Below are 25097 nucleotides of genomic sequence, written 5' to 3'. Positions count from 1 at the left end.
AAATTACTATAACTGCTTTATTGCCTCATTTTCCTTTGTTTATCTTGAACCTTTATTGTTTTTATCGTTAGCTCATTCATTCCGTGGTCAAGTCCCCCTTTTTATACCACAAAACTCAATGCAACAAGGAAGTAGGAAGTCAATTAGCTGTCTTCAAAATAAAAGCTTATTATAACCTTAAGCTCCAAAACGGGCAATATACATATAAAAACAGATGAATTACATTTTCTTATAATAAACTCAAATCATAAAATATATTTATATACAAAATCATATCAAAATGCATTTAAAATAACTATTCGTTTTTAAGATTTAACCTTACGAACAATACAAGCTGCCTTCAAGTAGACAAAATGAGAGACAGCAATCATAAAATCAAAAAGAGGTTTGCTACATCCCGGGTTTTGGCACCACTGTGGCAGTTCGTAAGAGTGGGAGGAGCACAGAAGACGGCAGGACAGAACTAAGTTTCGTAATCCTTTTATTTTACACACTTTTCAGTGGTCTCTCATAACCATATAGACAGACACACGCGCACACACACATCAGGTGTCTGGTTCAGGAAAGAGCTCTCCTCTGCTCTCGCTCTCTCCTTAAATCAAATGACACGGCGTCCCTGATTTCCATAAAGAACTTCAAATTTTGATTCATCTGACGACAGAACAGTTTTCCACTTTGCCACAGTCCATTTTAAATGAGCCTTGGCCCAGAGAAGACGTCTGCGCTTCTGGATCATGTTTAGATACGGCTTCTTCTTTGAACTATAGAGTTTTAGCTGGCAACGGCAGATGGCACGGTGAATTGTGTTCACAGATAATGTTCTCTGGAAATATTCCTTAGCCCATTTTGTGATTTCCAATACAGAAGCATGTCTGTATGTGTATGCATTCCATTTTTATTTACAATTTGTACTTTGTCCCAACTTTTTTGGAAACGGGGTTTTGTGTGTGTGTGTATATATATATATATATATATATATATATATACACACACACACACAGTGCTCAGCGTAAATGAGTACACCCCCTTTGAAAAGTAACATTTTGAACAATATCTCAATGAACACAAACAATTTCCAAAATGTTGAAAAAAAGACATTGTTTAACATAACATCTGTTTAACTTATAACGGGAAAATAAGGTTAATAATTTAACTTAGATAACACATTTTTTTCAGTTTTACTCAAATTAGAGTGGTGCAAAAATGAGTATACCCCACAACAAAAACTACTACATCTAGTACTTTGTATGGCCTCCATGATTTTTAACGACAGCACCAAGTCTTCTAGGCATGGAATGAACAAGTTGGCGACATTTTGCAACATCAATCTTTTTCCATTCTTCAACAATGACCTCTTTTAGTCCACGAAAAAAGCCTCTCCTAAAGCCCAGGCACAAAAAAGCCTGCCTAGAGTTTGCCAGGGCCCATGCTGACAAAGATGAGGACTACTGGGACTCTATACTCTGGAGTGATGAGACCAAGATAAATGTTTTTGGAACTGATGGCTTCAAAACCGTATGGCATCGCAAAGGTGAGGAATACAAAGAAAAATGCATGGTGCCTACAGTGAAACATGGTGGTTGCAGTGTCCTTATGTGGGGCTGCATGAGTGCCCCTGGTGTCGGGGAGCTGCAGTGGCGTGCACAGATAGACACAAGGTGGTGCTCAAGCACCTGCCCCTCTGCCCTCTGTCCAAAAAAGTGCCCTTTTGAATTGTATTTTAATTTTTTACAGTTTACTGAGGCCAATGTCGACATGATCTTTTAGAAAAGCCGCGGCATTAAAAGCGTGTGTGAAAATAATGTCCCGATGTGTGCCCCCTCTGCACACACACCGGACCTCTGTCTCTCTTGCTCTGTCACGTGAACAAGCATGCAGTGCATTCAATGTGAGGTTGCAGCAGCATAGCGTCCTGGAAGCCACGGCCTTGTCGTAGCGCAGACAACACATCGGGCAGTCAGTCAGTTCTTCCCCTGCCCCACCAGCCAGGTAACACATGAATCGAGTGAAAATGTATTGTTTGCCCTCTAAGCCCAAGCTGTAATTATTTTGTCGTGAAGTAGCCCGTCGCATACAGAAACAACTGCACATAAGTATTATATTTTTTGCTAGACCATTTTCAGATTTAGGAAAACAAAAATTTATTTTTCTATTTTGTTCAACTAGAGATTCCTGGCAAAGTCAAAAAGCCTTGATGTAATAAATTAACATTAAGTGGTTGTTTTACACCTTTAAAAACTAAAACGGGTCAGTGGCGACCCGAACACAAGAGGAGGGTTAAATCTCAGACTTTTATAATAAGGTGTTCCACATGCGCAAAAAAGTGCCCTTTATTCCCCCCAGAGCACTTGCCCCCCAAAATGTCTGTGCACGCCACTGGGGAGCTGCATTTCATTGATGGCATCATGAATTCACAGATGCATTGCTCTCCTGAAAGTGAAGATGTTACCGTCACTCCGTGCCCTTGGTCGTCGTGCACTTTTCCAACATGACTAAACACACATCTAAGGCCACTGTTGGATTCCTGAAGAATAACAGGGTGAAAGTGATTCAGTGGCCAAGTACGTATGTCTCCTGATCTGAACCCAATCGAACACCTATGGGGAATTCTGAAGAGACAAGTTGAGCATCACTCTCCATCCAGCATCCAGTCACTAAAAGAGGTCATTGTTGAAGAATGGAAAAAGATTGATGTTGCAAAAATGTCACCAACTTGTTCATTCCATGCCTAGAAGACTTGGTGCTGTCATTAAAAATCATGGAGGTCGTACAAAGTACTAGATGTAGTAGTTTTTGTTGTGGGGTGTACTCATTTTTGCACCACCCTAATTTGAGTAAAACTGAAAAATGTGTAATCTAAGTTATATTATTAACCTTACTTTTTCCTGTTATAAGTTAAACAGATGTTATATTAAACTTTGTCTTGTCAACACACATCTAATATCCATAACTGCTTATCCTTTGCAGGGTCACAGGCAAGCTGGAGCCTATCCTAGCTGACGATGGGCAAGAGGTGGGGTACACACTGGACAAGTCACCAAATCATCGCAGGGCTGACAGAGAAACAACCATTCACACCTACGGTCAATTTGGAGCCACCAATTAACCTAACCTGCAGGTCTTTGGACTGCCGCAACCCTCCTGTTTCTTTTTACATGCACATTCACACCTATGGGTAATTTACAGTAGCATGTCTTTGGACTGTGGTGGAAACCAGACCACCCAGAGGAAACCCATGCAGACACAGGAAGAACATGCAAACTCCACGCGGAAAGGTCCTTGTCAGACACTGGGCTCAAACCCAGAACCTTCTTGCTGTGAGGTGACAGTGCTAACCACTACACCACCATCCTGCCTCTATCTATCTATCTATCTATCTATCTATCTATCTATCTATCTATCTATCTATCTATCTATCTATCTATCTATCTATCTATCTATCACATATCCATCCATCCATTATCTGTAGCCACTTATCCTGTCCTACAGGGTTGCAAGCAAGCTGGAGCCTATCCCAGCTGACTATGGGCGAGAGGCAGGATACACCCTGGACAAGTCACCAGGTCATCACAGGACTAGCACATAGACAACCATTCCCGCTCACATTCACACCTACGGTCAATTTAGAGCCACCAATTAGCCTAGCCTGCATGCTTTTGGACTGTGTTCTCAAGTTCAGTTCTCTGTTTAATTAATGAAATTTGCTCCAAACTATACTGAGAGAGTGTATTTAACTTACAATTTCTGTTGTATGTTAGTTTATGGCAGTCAGAATCTTTCTTTAGTCCAATTCCTATAGAACAGGGAGGAACTTCAGCCATTTCTAGATGTCTAAGAACAAACTCATTTATACTGATCTCAAATTGAAAGCAACTACAATTAAATTCCCTAGTCAACTATTCAAAATATCCAATCCTTGCAAAGAAACACATTCAATTAATAACATTGTTACATTTTCTCAGTGCTCTGTATTACAATGTATTTAATATAATCCAAGCAATATAATGTTATCTGAACAAGTATGCAGTTTACAGACTCTAAAACTATAAGATATGAGCCACCTGTTCTGGTATCAAAGGTCACCTATTGTGCTGTGTTGATATTGATAAGGCTAGCTGTTGACTGGTACACAATAGCTGGTCATTGATTGCTAATGTTACACAGTCTTAGATTAAAATCAATTTACAAATAATTAATACTGAGTATTAATTGAAATTTTATTTAAAATTGAGGAAGAAACATGTCTCCTAACCTACTTGAGCCTTATTGAAGTATTTATTAACCCTCAAATATCAGTTATATGAAAATATATCAAAAATTCGAATTTGGTGAAAATGGATTTTTTTAAACCCCTGTAATTAAAAATACTTGAGAGACACAGAACAAAAATTTGGAAATATAAAATATGGGTCTTGGGGATTACTGAAAAAAACTTACAAGTTCCTAACTGCTATCCCACATTGGATTTCTTGCTACTGAAAATGGCATGTTTTAGAAATCGGCGAATTTCAAAACCCTATTACAGACAAACTAGGAATAGTGGAGACTTGGTAAAACTGGAATTGGTAGATATTTCTGTGTAGATTTGAATAACATTCTTAGTTTAAGCATTAATGCCACAGGCAAGCTTCCAGAATGAGTTAAAAATGCAAAAAATGCAAATTTGTCTTTTTAATTTCCTTGTTAAAATCACCATCTAATATACAATGACCACTGAAATTCTAAGTTGAAGATTGTAGTACAAGACATTGAGTCTCTCTGTGCAAAATTTTAGGTTTCTATCTTGCATAATAAAGATTATATTGCACTTTGAAATATGTATGTTTTGAGCAGGGCGGCACGGTGGTGTAGTGGTTAGCGCTGTTGCCTCACAGCAAGAAGGTCTGGGTTCGAGCCCCATGGCCGACGAGGGCCTTTCTGTGTGGAGTTTGCATGTTCTCCCCGTGTCCGCGTGGGTTTCCTCCGGGTGCTCCGGTTTCCCCCACAGTCCAAAGACATGCAGGTTAGGCTAACTGGTGACTCTAAATTGACCGTAGATGTGAGTGTGAATGGTTGTCTGTGTCTATGTGTCAGCCCTGTGATGACCTGGCGACTTGTCCAGGGTGTACCCTGCCTTTCGCCCATAGTCAGCTGGGATAGGCTCCAGCTTGCCTGTGACCCTGTAGAACAGGATAAAGCGGCTAGAGATGATGAGATGAGATGTTTTGAGCAAAAAACAAAAAAATTGAAAAATTCAAATGCCTGTATCTCTGAAACTATTGGTGATAGGAAGCTCAAGTTTTGGGGATTAACTTCCTTTAATAGTATCTCTGAGCCCTCCAAATTTCATTGAAATCTGAGATGGTCGAGCATAACCTCTTGTTGATTTGGCATGGAATGACCCACCTGGTCTATAGAGAGGAGGTGGAGCAGCTGGTAGACTGGTGCAGGGAAAACATCAAATGTGGACAAAACTAAAGAGATTATTCAGGAAAAACCAACTCAGCCACGCTCCACTTCTCTTCAACAACACAGCTGTGGAGGTGGTCAATAGCACCAAGTTCCTGGGGGAGCACATCACAGACAACTTCACCTGGTCTGTGAACACTGCATCACTGGTCAAGAAGGCACAGTAATGTCTGCACTTCCTGTGTAGGATGAGGAGAGCCCACCTGCCCCACCCATCCTCACTACATTCTACAGAAGCACCATAGAGAGTGTTCTAACCAGCTGCATTTCTTTGTGGTGTGGAGGCTGCAGTGCTTCTGACTGAAAGAATGTGAGGAGAGTGGTGAGGACAGCAGAGAAAATCATTGGGACTTCTCTTCCCTCCATTCAGGACATTGCACCAAGGCGTTGCATGTCTCAAGCCAGAAACATCATCAGTGACCCCTCACACCCTCATTATGGACTGTTCTCCCCTCTGGCCTCTGGAAAGAGGTTCCACAGCATTCGGTGCAGGACCACCAGGTTCTGTAACAGCTTTTTCCCTCAGGTCACCAGATTGCTGAATTCCAAACCCAAACTCTAAACTTCTATTTATAACTTGAACATTCCAAATTCCACAGGTCACTTTATACTATTGCACTTTATAATATTTTTGCTGCTGCATAATTTAATTTAATACACTTCATATTTATTTCTGTGCTGAGCCAAATTGCAACGAAATTTAGTTCGGTGTACACTTGTTGCATACTGAATGACAATAAAGGTTGTCCAAGTCTAAACCATCAGAAACTTGAACATGGCTTGGGAATTACAACAGGACAATGAAACCAAACACGCATCAGAGCTGGTTGTGGAGGATAAAGCAGGCTAACATTAAGCTTAAAATAAGCCCTGATTTCAGCCCTTTTGAAAATATATGGACCATGCTTATAAGTCAAGTCCATGCCAAGAAAAAAAAAATGATTGAATTCTACCAATTCTTCCACGAAGAGTCATGAAATATCCAACCAGAATTCTGCCAGAAACTTGTTCATGGTAAACAAAAATGTTTGGTCAAGGTGAATCTTGTGAAGAGATATTTTACCCAAATATTAGGTGTGCTGTCTGTATATTTTTGATCATGTATGTTTAATTTTGACCCTGTGTTGATTTCAGAAAACCCAGATAAAATTAAAACTTTTGCACCAAATTCGTGGTTTTTTTTTTTTTACTAAAAATGTATGCTGTACATTCTGCCACAGAAAAAGAACAGTTCAAAAGTTCAAAGAAATTACTGAAAACCCAAATATTGCCATGACATTCATATCCAAGATGACATTCATGTCACTGTATGTAAACTTCTGACCACAACTATACACACACACACACACACACACACACATATATATAAAAATGTATGTTGTATATCTGCATTGTTATCATTTGTTCACAAGATGGCGTCAGACCTTCTTAATATGGACAACACTGCTTGAAAATTGTTTCTTTGAATAAATCTAATTATTTTCCCAGCACCTACTATACTAATATAAAGTCTCAGTCCCCCAAAGTAGCAGATTTGGGGTGAAAAAAAAAAGTCTTTCCAAATTAAAACCAATATAAAAGGGTTAGCTATGATTCTGGCTTCTGATTCTGTATCTAAATTAGATCAAATTAACAATAACATCAAATTATGATCAATATAATCTATGAACATGAAAAAAAAAACATTTGTAATATATGAATGAGAATAACATTCCAGGATATTGTTCTATTATACTGTAAATGTCTTGTGATATAAATACATGTGTCTCATCCAAAAAAAATAAAATGTATGCTGACTCATACATTTTTCAGACTGATTTATGCTCAGTGATGTGTTTCGTGCAAATTATACAATATGCTGAGACAATTTAGAAAAAAGTGTCATTTTATTTAGTCTGTTATTTTACTTTACACTAACGTGTCATTTATATGGGTGGCACGGTGGTGAAGTGGTTAGCACTGTCACCTCACAGCAGGAAGGTTCTGGGTTTGAGCCCAGTGACCAACAAGGGACTTTCTGCATGGAGTTTACATGTTCCCCCCGTGTCTGCATGGGTTTCCTCTGGGTGGTCCGGTTTCCACCACAGTCCAAAGACATGCTACTCTAAATTACCCATAGGTGTGAATGTGTGTGTAAAAGGAAACGGGAGGGTTGCGGCAGGAAGGGCATCCGGCATAAAACTATGCTCCAATTAAGGTGACATGTCAAGGACATGGCAGCAACCCTACACACAAGTGGGACAAGCTGGAAGAAGAAGACTAACATATCCTTTATACATTACACTAAAAGGTAATTCAGTCCCTGTTGCTGTAAAGGTTCACAGTCCATAATGATACTTTCTGACATATTATCATGTTTATCTAGTTAATAACAAATAGAACCTCATAATGCTCAATTTGTGAGTTACATTAATCTTATTAATTTAACAAAGCTTTCATCCAATACAAGCTGCAAGTTAGGCAAAATACAATCAAAATACCATGTTGCTGTTAAAGAGCCAAAAGTAGCTATGTTTATATGCACTATTCATTCATTCCGATCAATAATTTCAAATGTACTGATTACATGAAAGCGATCGGATAGATGTGTGTTTATATGTCCCAAGCATACAATCCGATTCGACTTTCTGACATGCACACGATCCCACATAGCTGCCATGTTTCTCCCAAGGCAATTGGATTAAGTGTTGACGTGGCTAATATTTTCTGATCAAATGGATTATCAGAAGTGTACACCACCTCTTACAAAGTGATTGACTTCTCAATCAGAATGGGGTATTTAATTGTTTACATGAAGAAACTTCATTCCAATCAAGCTTGAAATCCGATTATTATAAGGGTCCATGCAAAGTTTCACCAACTGATGGGAAAAAATTCAATACAGTTTCAGGAAAACAGAACGAACCATTTGAGAATATGATGACAAGTAGTTCACATGGAAGTAAGCTAAACCTCAAATGACATAATTAAATAATCGTGCTGTAATAATAGTGATGTAATGCTAACAGCAGTGACACGGTGGTGTCGTGGTTAGCACTGTCGTCTCACAGCAAGAAAGTTCTGGGTTTGAACCCAGTGGCCAATGGGGGCCTTTCTGTGTGGAGTTTGCGTGTTCTCCCCATGTCTGCGTGGGTTTCCTCCGGGTGCTCCAGTTTCCCCCACAGTCCAAAGACATGCAGGTTAGGTTAATTGGTGGTTCTAAATTGACCGTAGGTGTGAGTGTGAATGGTTGTTTGTCTCTATGTGTCAGTCCTGTGATGACCTGGTGACTTGTCCAGGGTGTACCCTGCCTTTCACCCATAGTCAGCTGGGATAGGCTCCAGCTTGCCCATGACCCTGCACAGGATAAGCGGTTATGGATAATGGATGAATTGATGGGTGTTAACAGCTACATTCATTCATCTACTCTAAACACTTTATTTTGGTCAGAGTGGTAGTGGTTCTAGATCAGTATTAGTGCAAGATGGGAATACATCCTGGATATGCACTACAGGGACAATCTAGAGTAGCCAATCCATCTGGATGTTTTTTGGGAGTTTGACAGGTAATGGAATAGCAATAGTGAATAAACATACTAGATACACTGCAAAAAAAAAAAAAAAAAGACATAATAACAAGTGGAAATGTCTTGAATAGTCTCAAATGCAGTATATCTAGTATTGCCTGATAAGATTACAATAGACCAAAATTAAGATTATTAATCCTATTTCTAGATTGAATTAAGTAAACACAATCTTCTAATTATCTTATTTTATTGACAACAGTCTAGAACATATGTCTTTATATCTAGAAATAGGCTTACTGGTCTTATATTTGTTATATACTAATTTCATAATGAGAAATATTAGATGACTTTTTCTTTATTCAAGAGATCTTCATTTGCTAAGATACCACTTTTTGCCGTATACATACGCACAGCAGGGGTGTCAAAAATCTGGCCCACACAAAGATTCAAAATGGCCCACATGTCAACCAAAGAATGTAGGTTGCATCAACCATTAGCTCAAAACGCAATTAGTCATCCATCGACTAGGTGGTGACAACCTATTTCAAGTAAACAGCTAGTCATTCATGATGAAAGATCACAAGCTAGCTTCTTGCTGTCAAGTTTCAAGATGTTGTCAAAGAAAAGGAAAGTTGATAAAGTGTCGAAGCTTTCAGGAAAAGTGGACAAATGCCTACCTGTTTGGGAAGTTAATAGTAAGCCAGTTTGTTTAGCTTGCTCACAGCAAGTTGCTCTCTCTCTCTCTCTCTCTCTCACTCACACACACACACTTTTTATTGCCACACAGTTTCTGAACAATGAGGACAGGCAAGTTTATAGCTTATACTGAATATAAATTGTTGACTTCACTTATTTTTATTAATGTTAATAATCTCTGCTGTATGTTAAAACATCAAACAAACACACTGGAATATACATGAATATACTGGGAATGAATGAATGAATGAATGAATGAATGAATGGAAAATGTATGGAAGTTGAATTTTAAAGAAGTTCCTATCGAGGTTTTTCATGTGATGTCATGTTTCCAATGGCAATGCATGGTGGCCATGTTTAAGGTCACCCTTTGATTTAAATACAATGAAGTGGTGAGGAAAGGATGTAAACATAGTCAATTTGTGTTGTTTTTGGTAGTTAAAACCATGATAAAAAGACATATTTCTGTATTCCTAGTGTAATGTTGCGTCAGGGAGAGAAAACTACAGAAATTGGGTGGCACAATGGTGTACTGGTTAGCACAGCAAGAAGGTTCTGGGTTCAAGCCCAGCGACCGATGGGGGCCTTTCTGTGTGGAGTTTCTGTGTGGATGTTCTCCGAGCGTCTGCGTGGGTTTTCTCTGGGTGCTCCGGTTTCCCCCACAGTTCACAGACATGCGGTTAGGTTAACATGGGGTAGCCATGGACTGAGGTTGGGCTGAAGTGCCCTTGAGCAAGGCACCTAACCCCCAACTGCTCCCCGGGTGCTGTAGCATAGCTCTGGGTATGTGTGCTCATTGCTCACTTGTGTGTGTGCAAGTGTGTTCACTGCTTCAGATGGGTTAAATGTAGAAGAGGAATTTCACTGTGTGCTTAAGTCTGTGCTTGAGTGTATGTGTGACAAATAAAGGCTTCTTTTTCTTCTCAAAAAATTTCTACGAAAAGAAGACATCAGTAGCTGGTGAATCTAAATCGTAAGGAACGGACACTATCAAAGTACAGTCAAGTCTGCTCTGATCATTTTCACTCAGGTTTGACCTATTTTTATGATTTTATAACTATAATATACAACCCCGATTCCAAAAAAGTTGGGACAAAGTACAAATTGTAAATAAAAACGGAATGCAATAATTTACAAATCTCAAAAACTGATATTGTATTCACAATAGAACATAGACAACATATCAAATGTCGAAAGTGAGACATTTTGAAATTTCATGCCAAATATTGGCTCATTTGAAATTTCATGACAGCAACACATCTCAAAAAAGTTGGGACAGGGGCAATAAGTGGCTGGAAAAGTTAAAGGTACAAAAAAGGAACAGCTGGAGGACCAAATTGCAACTCATTAAGTCAATTGGCAATAGGTCATTAACATGACTGGGTATAAAAAGAGCATCTTGGAGTGGCAGCGGCTCTCAGAAGTAAAAATGGGAAGAGGATCACCAATCCCCCTAATTCTGCGCTGACAAAATAGTGGAGCAATATCAGAAAGGAGTTCGACAGTGTAAAATTGCAAAGAGTTTGAACATATCATCTACAGTGCATAATATCATCAAAAGATTCAGAGAATCTGGAAGAATCTCTGTGCGTTAGGGTCAAGGCCGGAAAACCATACTGGGTGCCCGTGATCTTCAGGCCCTTAGACGGCACTGCATCACATACAGACATGCTTCTGTATTGGAAATCACAAAATGGGCTCAGGAATATTTCCAGAGAACATTATCTGTGAACACAATTCACCGTGCCATCCGCCGTTGCCAGCTAAAACTCTATAGTTCAAAGAAGAAGCCGTATCTAAACATGATCCAGAAGTGCAGACGTCTTCTCTGGGCCAAGGCTCATTTAAAATGGACTGTGGCAAAGTGGAAAACTGTTCTGTGGTCAGATGAATCAAAATTTGAAGTTCTTTATGGAAATCAGGGACGCCGTGTCATTCAGACTAAAGAGGAGAAGGACAACCCAAGTTGTTATCAGTGCTCAGTTCAGAAGCCTGCATCTCTGATGGTATGGGGTTGCATTAGTGCGTGTGGCATGGGCAGCTTACACATCTGGAAAGACACCATCAATGCTGAAAGGTATATCCAAGTTCTAGAGCAACATATGCTCCCATCCAGATGACGTCTCTTTCAGGGAAGACCTTGCATTTTCCAACATGGCAATGCCAAACCACATACTGCATCAATTACAGCATCATGGCTGCGTAGAAGAAGGGTCCAGGTACTGAACTGGCCAGCCTGCAGTCCAGATCTTTCACCCATAGAAAACATTTGGCACATCATAAAATGGAAGATATGACAAAAAAGACCTAAGACAGCTGAGCAGCTAGAATCCTACATTAGACAAGAATGGGTTAACATTCCTATCCCTAAACTTGAGCAACTTGTCTCCTCAGTCCCCAGACGTTTACAGACTGTTGTAAAGAGAAAAGGGGATGTCTCACGGTGGTAAACATGGCCTTGTCCCAACTTTTTTGAGATGTGTTGTTGTCATGAAATTTAAAATCACCTAATTTTTCCCTTTAAATGATAAATTTTCTCAGTTTAAACATGTGATATGTCATCTATGTTCTATTCTGAATAAAATATGGAATTTTGAAACTTCCACATCATTGCATTCCGTTTTTATTTACAATGTGTACTTTGTCCCAACTTTTTTGGAATCGGGGTTGTAATAATTTTCAAAATTGCTTTTGAATCATTGGCTTCGCTACAACATCTAGTTCAGGGCATTATCAATGACATGCATTGCTGATATTGGCCATTCAGTGTGGTCTATGCTATTAAAAACTATTACACATTAAATAGATTAAAATTTAATGACTATTCTAGTTTTACAGCTACTGCATCTCAATGAAAATAACCCATTTAAAATAGCCCCAACAATCTTTTTTAGATTGCATTTTGCCATTGTGCTCTGTCCCTGACTTCCTAAAACGCTAGTATATTCAAAGAAAAGAAGTTCACTGTACTTGTATGTACATGGCAATAAAGGCAGTCTTCTATCTTTTTCTACTGTGAAAGAAAATACTGGAAAAGAGAATGACTGACTGATGTGAGGAGTTCCCATTCTATGAGTGGAAAAACCTGGTCATCAGTGATTTGCACTTAGCACAAAGCACTGTTGCTTCTGCTTGAACTGAGAAGTTACATCAGTGAATCAGACAGAAATGCATCTTTGTAGAATAGGACCAGACGCTTCCGTGGCAGTGAAAAATTCTTGAGCTGTCATCGAAACTACAAGTGCGACAGGGCCTCTTTTGGTGATCATGTTAAAATGATGGTTGTATTTCTTTCCCATGTCAGATCCTGCTGAATAGTGTTGTTGGGTCTGATGACCACATATTTCTAAGGAATGCAGTAGGAAACACATTTTCCTGAAATTGATGATCATCTCTTTACAGTTGTTGAGTATTCAGATTCAAGTTGCTTACCTCATGCCATAACCAGATGACTTACTTGTGGCTAGTATGTATACTCATACTTTTAGACATGAGATCCACCAATGTGGTGTCTTCTGAAAACTTGATTTGTTTGATTCTTAGAAGTACAGTCATTAGTGTAGAGTGAGTACACTAGTGGAGCACCAAAGGGGTCGGAGATGTGTTCACCTTAAACATGGCGGCCGAAAGGGTTGCCATGGGATACGTGATGTCAATGAAAAACCTCTATTGAAACCAAATTGTTAAGCTTTTACTGTCACACTGGTGATGACAGGCAAGTTTATGGCCTATTGACATATTGAATGTAAATTGTTGACTGCATTCATTTTCATGTTTCGATGTTAAAAGACATCAAACAAAAAGTTGGAAATGTTATTGAAATGGAATCAAATGAAATGAATGGGAAATGAGCTTAGTAGTTGTTTTACTAATTCCCAGTGAAACAGTGTTCAAAACTTCTTGAATAAACTAATAATTTTGCTGTTCAAATTTCATGGTTGCTGTTTTTAAATGGATGTTCAGCAGTTATTTGGCCCTCAATGACCTAGAAATTTAGTGATGTGGTCCTCAGTGAAAATGAGTTTGACACCTCAATATACAGTATACTAATATATATAGGTGGCATGGAAGTGTAAGTGATTAATACTGTCACCTCACAGCAAGAAGGTTCTGGGTTTGAGTCCAGTGGCCAATGGGGGCCTTTCTGTGTGGAGTTTACAGGTTCTCCCCGTGTCTCCGTGGGTGTCTTCTGGGTGCTCTGGTTTCCCCCACAGTCCAAAGACATGCAGGTTAGGCTAATTGGTGGCTCTAAATTGACCATAGGTGTGAATGTGAGTGAGAATGGCTGTTTGTCTCTATGTGTCAGCCCTGCGATGACCTGGCGACTTGTCCAGGGTGTACCCCGCCTTTTGCCCATAGTCAGCTGGGATAGGCTCCAGCTTGCCTGTGACCCTGTACAGGATAAGCAGCTACAGATAATGGATGGATGGCTTTTAGTGGTATATCAGCTATATTCCATTCAGCTCGCATGATATTGAACTCATCTTCGACTCGTTCAATATCATGCTAACTGAATGGAATATATCTGATAAACCATGAAAAAAATCCAGACAATATTGTTATTATTATTATTATTATTATTATTATTATTATTATTATTATTATACATACTCTCTTCATATCAGCATTCTTGAAGACCAACGCAAGCTTACCTGCGACTCAGTGCTGTTCGTGCAGCAGTCCAGTTACCTTCTAGCTGGTGTTAATGTTAGTGTTAATGAAGGCCAATGCTAGCACAGTCAAGCCAATTATTATTATTTTCCCTTTGTAATTTACTTAGTTACTTTTAAAATCGACATTGACAACGACACACAATGGAGCGACCTGGCAGCCAAAATTCTCTCAAAATCTTCCGCTTTTAATGAAGCAAACTTTGTGGCCATGTTTGTTTACAAACTCTCACAGTCACTCACTAGCATGAAAGTTTTAAATCTCCGATGTGTCTCTTTTCCAGTTTTTCGATGTTCGTTGGTATGTTTTTCTCTTGTAAATATGCATGAAGGATATATAATGAAGGCAGCACGGTGGTGTAGTGGTTAGCACTGTCGCCTCACAGCAAGAAAGTTCTGGGTTCAAGCCCAGTGGCTGACGGGGGCCTTTCTGTGTGGAGTTTGCATGTTCTCCCCGTGTATGCATGGATTTCCTCCAGGTGCTCTGGTTTCCCCCACAGTCCAAAGGCATGCAGGTTAGGCTAATTATAATAAACACTATAATGACAGGCGTACTAACACCTTCTGCGCGCTTCGGCAGCGCATTGATACGGAGCTCAGATATCAATGCGCTGCCGAAGCGCGCAGAAGGTGTTAGTACGCCTGTCATTATAGTGCGGACTTTCCATAGCATAGAAAATCACTACGTTTCAATTTGTGTAACTGAACTTGTTTCATATCACTGGTCATATAAACCTATGTAAACAGGAAAAACGCGGAAGAGTTTGGTCGCATCTAACTACAGCCCCAAAAAATACCATTGGCCATACTGAGCCTAGCTACATTGCTAACAGGAGTGACAGCGCGTCTGACTGCGTCTGACTGACTGGGAGGTCGCGCAAAGCTCGGATAGGTACGGAGCAGCTCGTCTCAATTCAGATAAGAGCATATTTCATTATGGAAGTATGGTGGACTGTTCCTTTAAGGCCAATTTATGCTGACAACACAGTCCTCGCAGACGGTGTCGCAGATAGCGTCTGCGTAGCCCCCCCCCACCTTCGCAGACGCTCTGCGCGCACCTCCCAAAAATTGTGACCACCGCAGAAGCCTCGCAGACAGCGTCACAGACAAGAGGGCTCTGATTGGTCCACTTTACATCCGCTGTACATGCACTTCCGCTTCCCTACTTTCCTGGTTTGGTTTGTTTTCACGACCGCCATTTTTACAAACACGAGCGAAGATGGAGCAGCACGAAGAGCGGTTGATCGAGGAAGTGAGGAAGTACGTACATCTATACGACTCCAGTTCTAGTCATTATAAGTAACCGGAGGATAAACACTCCACTAACCACACCCACCAACTACTCCTAGCGATTTCGCGACTTCGCGCCCCCTTGCGTTGTGGCGGTGAATAACATCGCGCACGCCTATTACTCCCCGCTCAACGATAAATTACAACTGTCTGCGAAAAGCTATCTGCGAAAGCCTTGTCGCAAGAGCATGCAGAGGCCTTTAGACCAAACCTACGCCCTTGGTACAACTCCTCTCTGGGAGGGAGGAGGGGTAACAGGAGGACAGAGGATGGGAAGGAGCAGTAGCCTAGCCTGACAATAAACAGTACTGGAGAATGTGCAAGATAATGTGCAATACCTCTTCTGTTGGCCTTTTTTTTCTCCTTCCCTATATCTTATTCTTTTTTATATTTGTATATGCAAATACCTAATTTAATTTATCTAGAAGTTTTTCTCTATTTCTATTCTCTGTTTATCCTGTAATGATGCTACTACTGGAATTTTAATTTCCCTGAGAGAACCTGCCCAAAGGGATCAATCAAGTTCTGTCTAATCTAATCTAACCTAATCTACCCCGACTCTCACCCATAGCCTGCTGGGATAGGCTCCAGCTTGCCTGTGACCCTGTACAGGATAAGTGGCTACAGACGATGGATGGATGGATGGATGGATGGATGGATGGATATAATGAAGTTTTGGTAACCTTTTGGATGTTCAGCACATCCTTGGTTTTAGTTTTTAGTTCATTTATTTTGTTTTTAATTGTAGCATAGCTAATCCGAGCAGTAGCACAGGATTAGTCTTGTCTTCTCTCTTTCCCGGCCAACAAAGAAATGATTGTGTGCACGCACAGCAGAAAAGTTTTATCATTGGATCTTCACATGAGCTTTGACGTGTGACGTCGTGTTGTCTTGACAACATGCAATATTATAACAATAATGCACACTCATTCTCCATTGAGGAGAGCGGTGTAATACATGGAGGATAATCGATATGATAACAATATTGCATGCCATCAATAAACCCACTAGAAGGGAATAAAATACATGTTTTTATTCCATGGATAAAGGGGCCTGTATGTATAATAATATATTACTATATTACACCCCAATATACAGTATATTATAGTATATATTATATTACACTGATTCAGAGGTTTACTTTTTTTATAAACCTTTACTGAAACCTTCACTTTGTGAAACCTTTATTCAGTTGTATCATCTACGAACTGAAACTGAAAGATTTACAGCACTATCTAGATTTTTACAGTGCTGTCTGAATGAGAACAGCCTTATCATGACACGATCATCTTCTGTGGTGACATTAATGTTCGTGGGTTAGCGTAAAGGGGAAGACAATTTATTTTGAAATGCCTTGTCCTTTATATACAGTAGAAATATAGTGTGTTGCAATGATATTGCACATGGAAGGAGACTGATGACCCAGTGACTCAGTTACCAAAGGTATTGGAAATACACAAGAACATTAATAGTGCTGTAACTTCCTGTGGTGCAGTTTCCAGCACACACAGCAGATGTGTTTATGTGCATTAGTCTTTTGTATGCATCACCTCCACCACACCAGATGCCTTTCTGAGAAAACACATCAACATATAATGCATGGTCTAACACTTAACTCTTTCACTAAGGTGAACTTTATTAAGAAAAGATGTATCATCACATTTGACATCTGCATATGATATGACATAATGCTCTGATATTCACATGAAGTGTTTTGACAGACTGTGTGATCATAGCAGTTCTTCCAAAAATGGATAATTGGATTTAAAATAATAATAATCACAATATATGGCCAAAAGCTTTGGGACACCTGACAATAACAGTTTCATGATTTATTTTTTAACAGGTTCTCGATTTAGTTTTGCTGTTATAATAGCCTCCATTCTTCAAGGAAGGCTTTTTCCCTAGGTTTTGGAGTGTGGCTGTGTGAATTTGCCTTTTAAGATACAATTCACTACTCACCATGTGTCTTGACGGGGATTTCCTCTGAAGTTCCTCTATGTAATAATGACTAAGCTTCCAAGTCACCAAGACTACTTGTGTCTGCAAGACCCTAAAATACATTTCCGGAGTTAAATATACCGTAGAATGCAATCAAAAATTCCACATTGCATCGCATGGAATTCATCTGTCTGTCTCTCAGCACTTCAGCACCCTACAAATGTCCTACCACTATAATGTATTTGGGGAAATCATCATGTCTTTATCTCCATAAAGGAACATTTTTTGAAGTTTATGCTCCCACGGTGACAACATGGATTAAAAAGTGGTTTATGCTCTCCCCTTTTAGCACAAAACTGGTAATCAATGATGAAATCATTATATGAATGACAGGACTACAGGGGTCCTTTTCAAGCTCATCTGGATAGAAAAAGAAATGCTCATACTGCTGTACAGTATCTAAGACTGAACTTCCATCCATCAAAAAGTACATACTGTATAAGTGTCATCTTCAAACTTTTGGCTATGTAGTGCATTTTTGTCCATATGGTGTATAATAACATATGTAAATAATGTTATAGAAGATTTTGTCTTGCTCAAAAGTATCATTTGAACACTTAAGCACTTAAGCAAGGAATCTGCGATTAAATTTGGGTTGAACCACAATGTGCTAGTTTCTAAAATATCTCTAGCAAACCTGACCACACTTTTTATTTACCTGGTGGCGATATCATCATGAGATGATATTAGAATGACATCTACACTGCCCGGCCAAAAAATAAGTCTCCATTTGGATTTAATTAAGCACATACTTAAGAGCCATTGATTGGACAATTATTGCAGTGATTAATGTGTTTCAGCTGGCAACAAATCTTTTAACCCTAACCGATGCAATGAGAAGCTTCTCATTTCTTAAACAATCATGTCTGAAGACATATTCTATGGCTGTAGAAAAGATGTTACTGTGTTTTAGAAGGGCCTGCATCAAGCAAAGAAAACAACTGATTGCTGAAATGACTGGAATTGGGTTAAGAACTGTCCAATGCATTATTAAAATTTGGAAGGATAGTGGTGAACCAACTTCCTGGAATAAATGTGGTCGGAAAAAAAAAATCTTGACTGACCATGAATGGAGATCACTTAAACAGTTGGTGAAGTTGAATCATAAAACGCCAACATAAGAACTCACAGCCATCTTTACCGTAATAGTGAAAGTAGGAATATTTCCGCAGGCACAATGCGACAAGAACTCACAGGATTGGGACTAAACAGCTGTGTGGCCATAAGAAAACTACTAGTTAGTGAGGCTAATGGGAAGAAAAGGCTTCAATTTGTTAGGGAGCATAAAAGATTGGAGTCTGAAAGAATGGAAAAAGGTCATGAGGTCTGATAAATCCAGATTTATGCTATTCCTGAGTGATGGGCGCGTCAGGGTAAGAAGGGAAGTGCATCCATCATGCATAGTGGCCACTGTACAAGCCTCTGAATGCAGTGTTATGATCTTGGGTTGTATCAATGAGACAGGGCTAAGCTCAGAAAAGTTATGTGGCAATAAAATGAAGTTAGCTGACTACCTGAATGTATTGACTGACCAGGTTGTAACGTCAATGGATTTTTCTTCCCTGATGACATGGGCATAAAATTATGGCTCAAACTGTGAAAGAGTGGGTCAGGAAGCATGAGGAATCATTTTCAATCATTTTCACACATGAATTGGCCACCACAGAGTCCTGACTTTAACCACTGAAAGTCTTTGGGATGTGCTGGAGAAGACTTTACGGAGTAGTTCGACTCTCCCGTCATCAGTACAAGATCTCGGTGGAAAATGAATGCAACTCTGGATGGAAATAAACGTTGTGACATTGCATAAGGTTGTTGAAACAATGCCATGGTGAACGTGCACTGCAATCAAAGGTAACTGCGGTCCAACAAAATATTAATGTGTGCAATTTATTTATTTATTTATTTATTTATTTATTTTTGGCTGGGCAGTATATATATAATTTTTTTGCATCCACATCAAATTAGTTAGCTTGATATACAAATAACTTAATGTTAGATTCTTTTGGATTTTTTGGGAGGACCACCAATAGCACTGTGGGTGGCACAGTGGTGTAGTGGTTAGCACTGTCGCCTCACAGCAAGAAGGTTCTGGGTTCGATCCCAGCGGCCGATGAGGGCCTTTCTGTGTGGAGTTTGCATGTTCTCCCCATGTCTGTGTGGGTTTCCTCTGGGTGCTCCGGTTTCCCCCACAGTTCAAAGACATGCAGTTAAGTTAACATGGGATGGCCTTGGGCTGAAGTGCCCTTGAGCGAGGCACCTAACCCCCAACTGCTCCATGGGTGCTGTAGTATAGCTGCCCACTGCTTGGGGTATGTGTGTGCTCATTGCTCACTTGTGTGTGTGCGTGCATGTGTTCACTGCTTCAGATGGGTTAAATGCAGAGGACAAATTTCACTGTGCTTGAGTGTGCAAGTGACAAACGCTTCTTATTCTTCTTCAAAATTAAGTATTAAAGTGTGAATAAATTGTGCTGGAGCTGATTTGTTTCTAGTATCAATGTAGATTGGATGGCACAGTGGTGTAGTGGTTAGCACTCTCACTTTACAGCAAGAAGGTTCTGGGTTTGAGCCCAGTGGCTGACAGGGGCCTTTCTGTGTGGAGTTTGCATGTTCTCCCCCTGTCTGTGTGGGTTTCCTTCGGGTGCTCCGGTTTCCCCTACAGTCCAAAGACGTGTAGTTTGGCTACTCTAAATTGCCAATAGGTGTGAATGTGTGTGTGTGAATGGTTGTTTCCCAAGCCCAAATGAGAAGGTTGTGGCAGGAAAGGCATCTGGTATAAAACTATGCTCAAATTAGTACGACATGTGTATCAGTAGGGTCCACATGGACCCCGACCTGGCAACAGTGCTGGACAAGGAGGAAGAAGAAGATTGTACAAATGTGGACTGTGGATGTAATGAATGTGAAAGAGGTGTACTGTGTGTGTGTGTGTGTGTGTGTGTGTGTGTGTGTGTGTGTTATAGTTGAGCCACAACATTCTTATTATGCAGTGAATGAAAACTTGTGATAAAATGCACTGCTTAACCTGCTCAACTATTCACTGCTAGTTTTGTTGTCAAGCTCTTGATAGATGTTCTCTTTGAAATATTTTAGTCTTCCCAGCTAATATCACAACTAGTCTACTAGTGTCTATAGCTTTTAGTTTCGAAAGCCACTAAAATTACAAAAACAGTGCACTGCAACTCCAGTGTTAATCGTGACTACAACACTATTTTATATCTGTCCACAGCGCTGCTGGAGATAGACAAAGGAACTCATCTCATCTCATTATCTCTAGCCGCTTTCTACAGGGTCGCAGGCAAGCTGGAGCCTATCCCAGCTGACTACAGGCGAAAGGCGGGGTACACCCTGGACAAGTCACCAGGTCATCACAGGGCTGACACAGAGACTACGTTTACATGCACGTCCAAATCGAGCTGCTGTTGGTAATCGAGCAAAGGGTCCCAGCAGGGGTGCCAGAGAAAGCCAATCCTACATGCACAAGTGAAATCGGGCTATTGTGCAAGGTGCATTGTGCACCCGAGCCACACGTGGCGCTACACGTCCCATCGTGTTGGTAGACTTCCGGTTGTCGTCATGAAGAAGAGCTAAAGTGTTGCCAGATACTGCTGACGTTTTCCAGCCCAAAACATGTTCAAATCCGCTAAAATGCACTTAAAACCCCCAATCTGGCAACACTAGTCCGTGTTCAAGCTGTTAGGCTTGCTCTAACAGACTATGGCTACAAACTGTCCGGCGCAGACCACTGTTTTGTAAGACAACTTATTTTGCACAATAATATTTTTCTAAAGTCCATTTTTTGCTTACAAAAAAATATATATTTTTTTGCTTACAATTTAACTTATGTCTTAATAAACACACAAAAAGTTCAATTGTTTTGATTGACATTCTTCAGATGTTGGACACACATATATATATATATATACACACACAAATACAATGACTTGTTTATGTATACAATTCACAGCTATGCAACAGCTGTACAGATATATTTGGTGATACAGTAAGTGAGCTAAATTTTAACAGTGCAAACAATGCCACAAAAAGAAAAGATTCATGCCGTTGTCATGATTCGTTGTCATGCCGACCGAGGCTGTTGTGTTTCCCGCTTGTGGTCTCGTCACTGGTCACTTCCGGAAGTAGCTCGACAACTAGCTCGATAGGGTATACATGCACAAAGAAGCTCGGCAGAAATCGCATAAACTAGGTCGTGTAGCTCGATTCCGAGAAATCAAGTTCGGTTCAATTTCAGCCGAATTAAGGTGTATACATGGCATTTTGAACTTCGATTTCAGTCGAGCAACGGCAGAAATTCGATTCTCTCTATGTGCATGTAAACGTAGTGACTGACACAGACAACCATTCACACTCGCATTCACACCTACGGTCAATTTAGAGTCACCAGTTAACCTAACCTGCATGTCTTTGGACTGTGGGGGAAACCGGAGCACCTGGAGGAAACCCACGTGGACACGGGGAGAACAATGTAAACTCCGCACAGAAAGGCCCTCGCCGGCCACGGGGCTCGAACCCGGACCTTCTTGCTGTGAGGCGACAGCGCTAACCACTACACCACCGTGCCGCCCGACAAAGGAACTAAAGCATCAAATTTAGAACAGTGATTAAGCCATCTAGTCTGAAGAGTATCTTACATGATTGCACAAGAATGTGTCCTGGCGCATTGTGACAAAGATGTTTGCAAGATATTCCATTTGTATTATTCATAACACGTGGTTAAATGCATGAATCAATTACTTCCCTAATCCTGGTAGAATATAAAGGATCTTGGTCTGAATAAGTGCAGTATTAACGAAGGACAGAGTCAATACATATTCCAGTGGGCTATACTTCATCAGCAAGGATGCAGTTCTCTCTGACACCTCGCCAGTTGGTCTTTCTCTTTTACGTAATCACAGTTCTGTTCAGCTGCGTGCTTGGAGGTGAGTGTTCTTAATGAAGATGCACTTAAAGTAAAATCGGTGTGTATACATTACATTATTACATCTTGTATGATAGGGTTCATATATTTAACATCTTGAATTTTGTTGTACTGCAGTGCGCTCCACTGACCAGAAGCTGCAAACATGTTGTAGACGCACCAGTGTTGGTTATGTTCAATCAAGGTATATAGCAAAATGTGCCTATACTGAGAAATCAGGCAGATGTCTTGAGGCCTATGTGTAAGTAAATAAACTTTTAGAAGTCACTAACTTTTCATTTTGACTAAAAATTTTTCACTGTATATTATGTGTCAATATGAAAGATGACAAAATCAAAACGGTCTTATGATTTGCACAAGAAAAATCAATAGTGAATATGAGCAGTTATGGATTGCCTTATGATTATTCATACCTTTCTCACTTGTTCAAATGCTGTAAAATCTTCAATACAATCTGATTTAGTCAAAAGTGTACTTTAATAGATTTTTTTGTTTGTGAATGCTGTGAACAATAAATCAGCGCACTCTGAACTTAATCAGAAACTCAATTTTTGCAGTTTTTTGTTCAAGAATGGGAGGCTCCATTGCAGCAGTGTAAACGCAAAAGGGATCAATGCAACACTGGCAATGTTAGAAAAGGTAATTAACATCTAATACATTCAGCAGTACTGGTCTTTATTGGTCCTATTGAACGAAATGCGAAAACTACATTTTAGTGGAGTATCATAAAGACCTACCATGGTAATGCTATCAAAAATGATATACTGGGTGATATGATTATATGACAATGATATTGCATTATGTAAAGACTATGTTACACTTTGAGTATTCTATTATGAAATTTATTATAAATCTTATCAACCAAAATTCTTAATTTTCTTGCTCTCTTCAACATATCCAAAAGAATGGAATCACATGTTTGGACAGGCCCAAGAGCTGACATCTACAAGCAAGAAAACAATGAGGTTCCAGTTGTTGTGCTGCATACAGGACTGTTCTTACATCAAATAATTGTTCTGCTTACATGGCAGTACTCTGGAAGGGCAAAAACGACAAAAAGTTTTCATGTATTTTTGTATTCCTGTGTATTAGAGTATTTATTTAATTTTATGTTGAACACAAACTGGATATTTATTCAATGTTTATCTAATATTTTACCTTACAAGGATCTTATTTATGGAAATGATTTATTTTGTTATTGGGTCATAGAAGATACTAAATATATTATGTGAAGTATTTATTTATTTTTTTTAGTATTCATGTTCAATAAATAAAAAAAACTCTGGAATAAGAGTGTTTTTGCTTTCAGGACTACATGTTTTTTGTAAGTATGGAATGATATGGAATGGTGAATGAATTAAAAAGGATGTTTACATGTTAAATATGTTCCATGTGGCACTTTTTTAAACATTATTATTATTATTATTATTATTACTACTACTATTATTAGTGCCCAAGCATCATAGGTGCAAGGACCCTATTGGATCAGTAAGGATTTTTATTTTTTAGACGACCATTTTTGAGGTGGTTCCCATGGCCAAAAACTCGTGAAATATGGCACACACATCAGTGCTTGTAACAGCTACTCAAGGACAGAGTAACTCTTTGGTAACTGTAACAGTTACTCTTTGGCCACGGGTGTGGCCCAGTGACTATAGCGACACCATTTGTAATTGAGTCTTGTGCCCGGCATGTAGTTTCACATACATGCACCAGGTTTGGTACACATGTGGATCTCCCTTAGATGAACACAGTTGTAATATTCTAATATTGTAGATATTCCTTCTAGGCAGTTCATCAGATTCATGTCAGATTTGGTATACATGATGTTAAGATGTTGCTGATTTTAAATTGCAAAGGGATTTTTGATATTTTGCAAGGCATTGAAATGGTGACAATGAATTTTTATGTCTCACCAAGCAAACAGGCAATGCCTCATAAATTCTCCATGCATTGCTTGATATGGCTCAAACTTCACAGGTTATTGGTTAAGCTGGTTATGATGATCTCCACATGCCCAGAGTGATACCCTGGTATAGCACTGCCATTTGACGACAGAAAAAGTGGCTTTTTCACCCATCTACAGTGGTGCTTGAAAGTTTGTGAACCCTTTAGAATTTTCTGTATTTCTGCATAAATATGACTTAAAACATCAGATTTTCACACAAGTCCTAAAAGTAGATAAAGAGAACCCAGTTAAACAAATGAGACAAAAATATTATACTTGGTCATTTATTTATGGAGGAAAATTATCCAATATTACATATCTGTGAGTGGCAAAAGTATGTGAGCCTTTGCTTTCAGTATCTGGTGTGACCCTCTTGTGCAGCAATAACTGCAACTAAACGTTTCCGGTAACTGTTGATCAGTCCTGCACACCGGCTTGGAGGAATTTTAGCCCATTCCTCCGTACAGAACAGCTTCAACTCTGGGATGTTGGTGGATTTCCTCACATGAACTGCTCGCTTCAGGTCCTTCCACAACATTTCGATTGGATTAAGGTCAGGGCTTTGACTTGGCCATTCCAAAACATTAACTTTATTCTT

The 25097-nt window shown here is 39.6% G+C and overlaps 2 long non-coding RNA genes across 2 annotated transcripts in view; one reads left to right on the top strand and one right to left on the bottom strand.

Annotated features, from left to right (window-relative positions):
• Positions 1-17587, bottom strand: part of LOC132867221 (uncharacterized) — a 32658-nt gene extending 15071 nt beyond the window's left edge. Inside the window, exon 1 of the long non-coding RNA XR_009650696.1 lies at positions 17572-17587. This is a non-coding gene — a long non-coding RNA (uncharacterized LOC132867221). The remainder of the gene's footprint in view (positions 1-17571) is intronic.
• A 4550-nt stretch (positions 17588-22137) lies between these two features.
• Positions 22138-23723, top strand: LOC132867222 (uncharacterized). Its single transcript, XR_009650697.1, has 3 exons — positions 22138-22792; positions 23109-23190; positions 23456-23723. It is a non-coding gene; the product is annotated as an uncharacterized LOC132867222 (long non-coding RNA).
• Positions 23724-25097: the final 1374 nt, after the last annotated feature.

The sequence above is a fragment of the Neoarius graeffei genome, chromosome 19 (assembly GCF_027579695.1).
Source record: "Neoarius graeffei isolate fNeoGra1 chromosome 19, fNeoGra1.pri, whole genome shotgun sequence".
NCBI lineage: Eukaryota > Metazoa > Chordata > Actinopteri > Siluriformes > Ariidae > Neoarius > Neoarius graeffei.
Note: the sequence above shows the minus strand (reverse complement) of the source record. Positions and strands in the feature narration are given on the sequence as shown.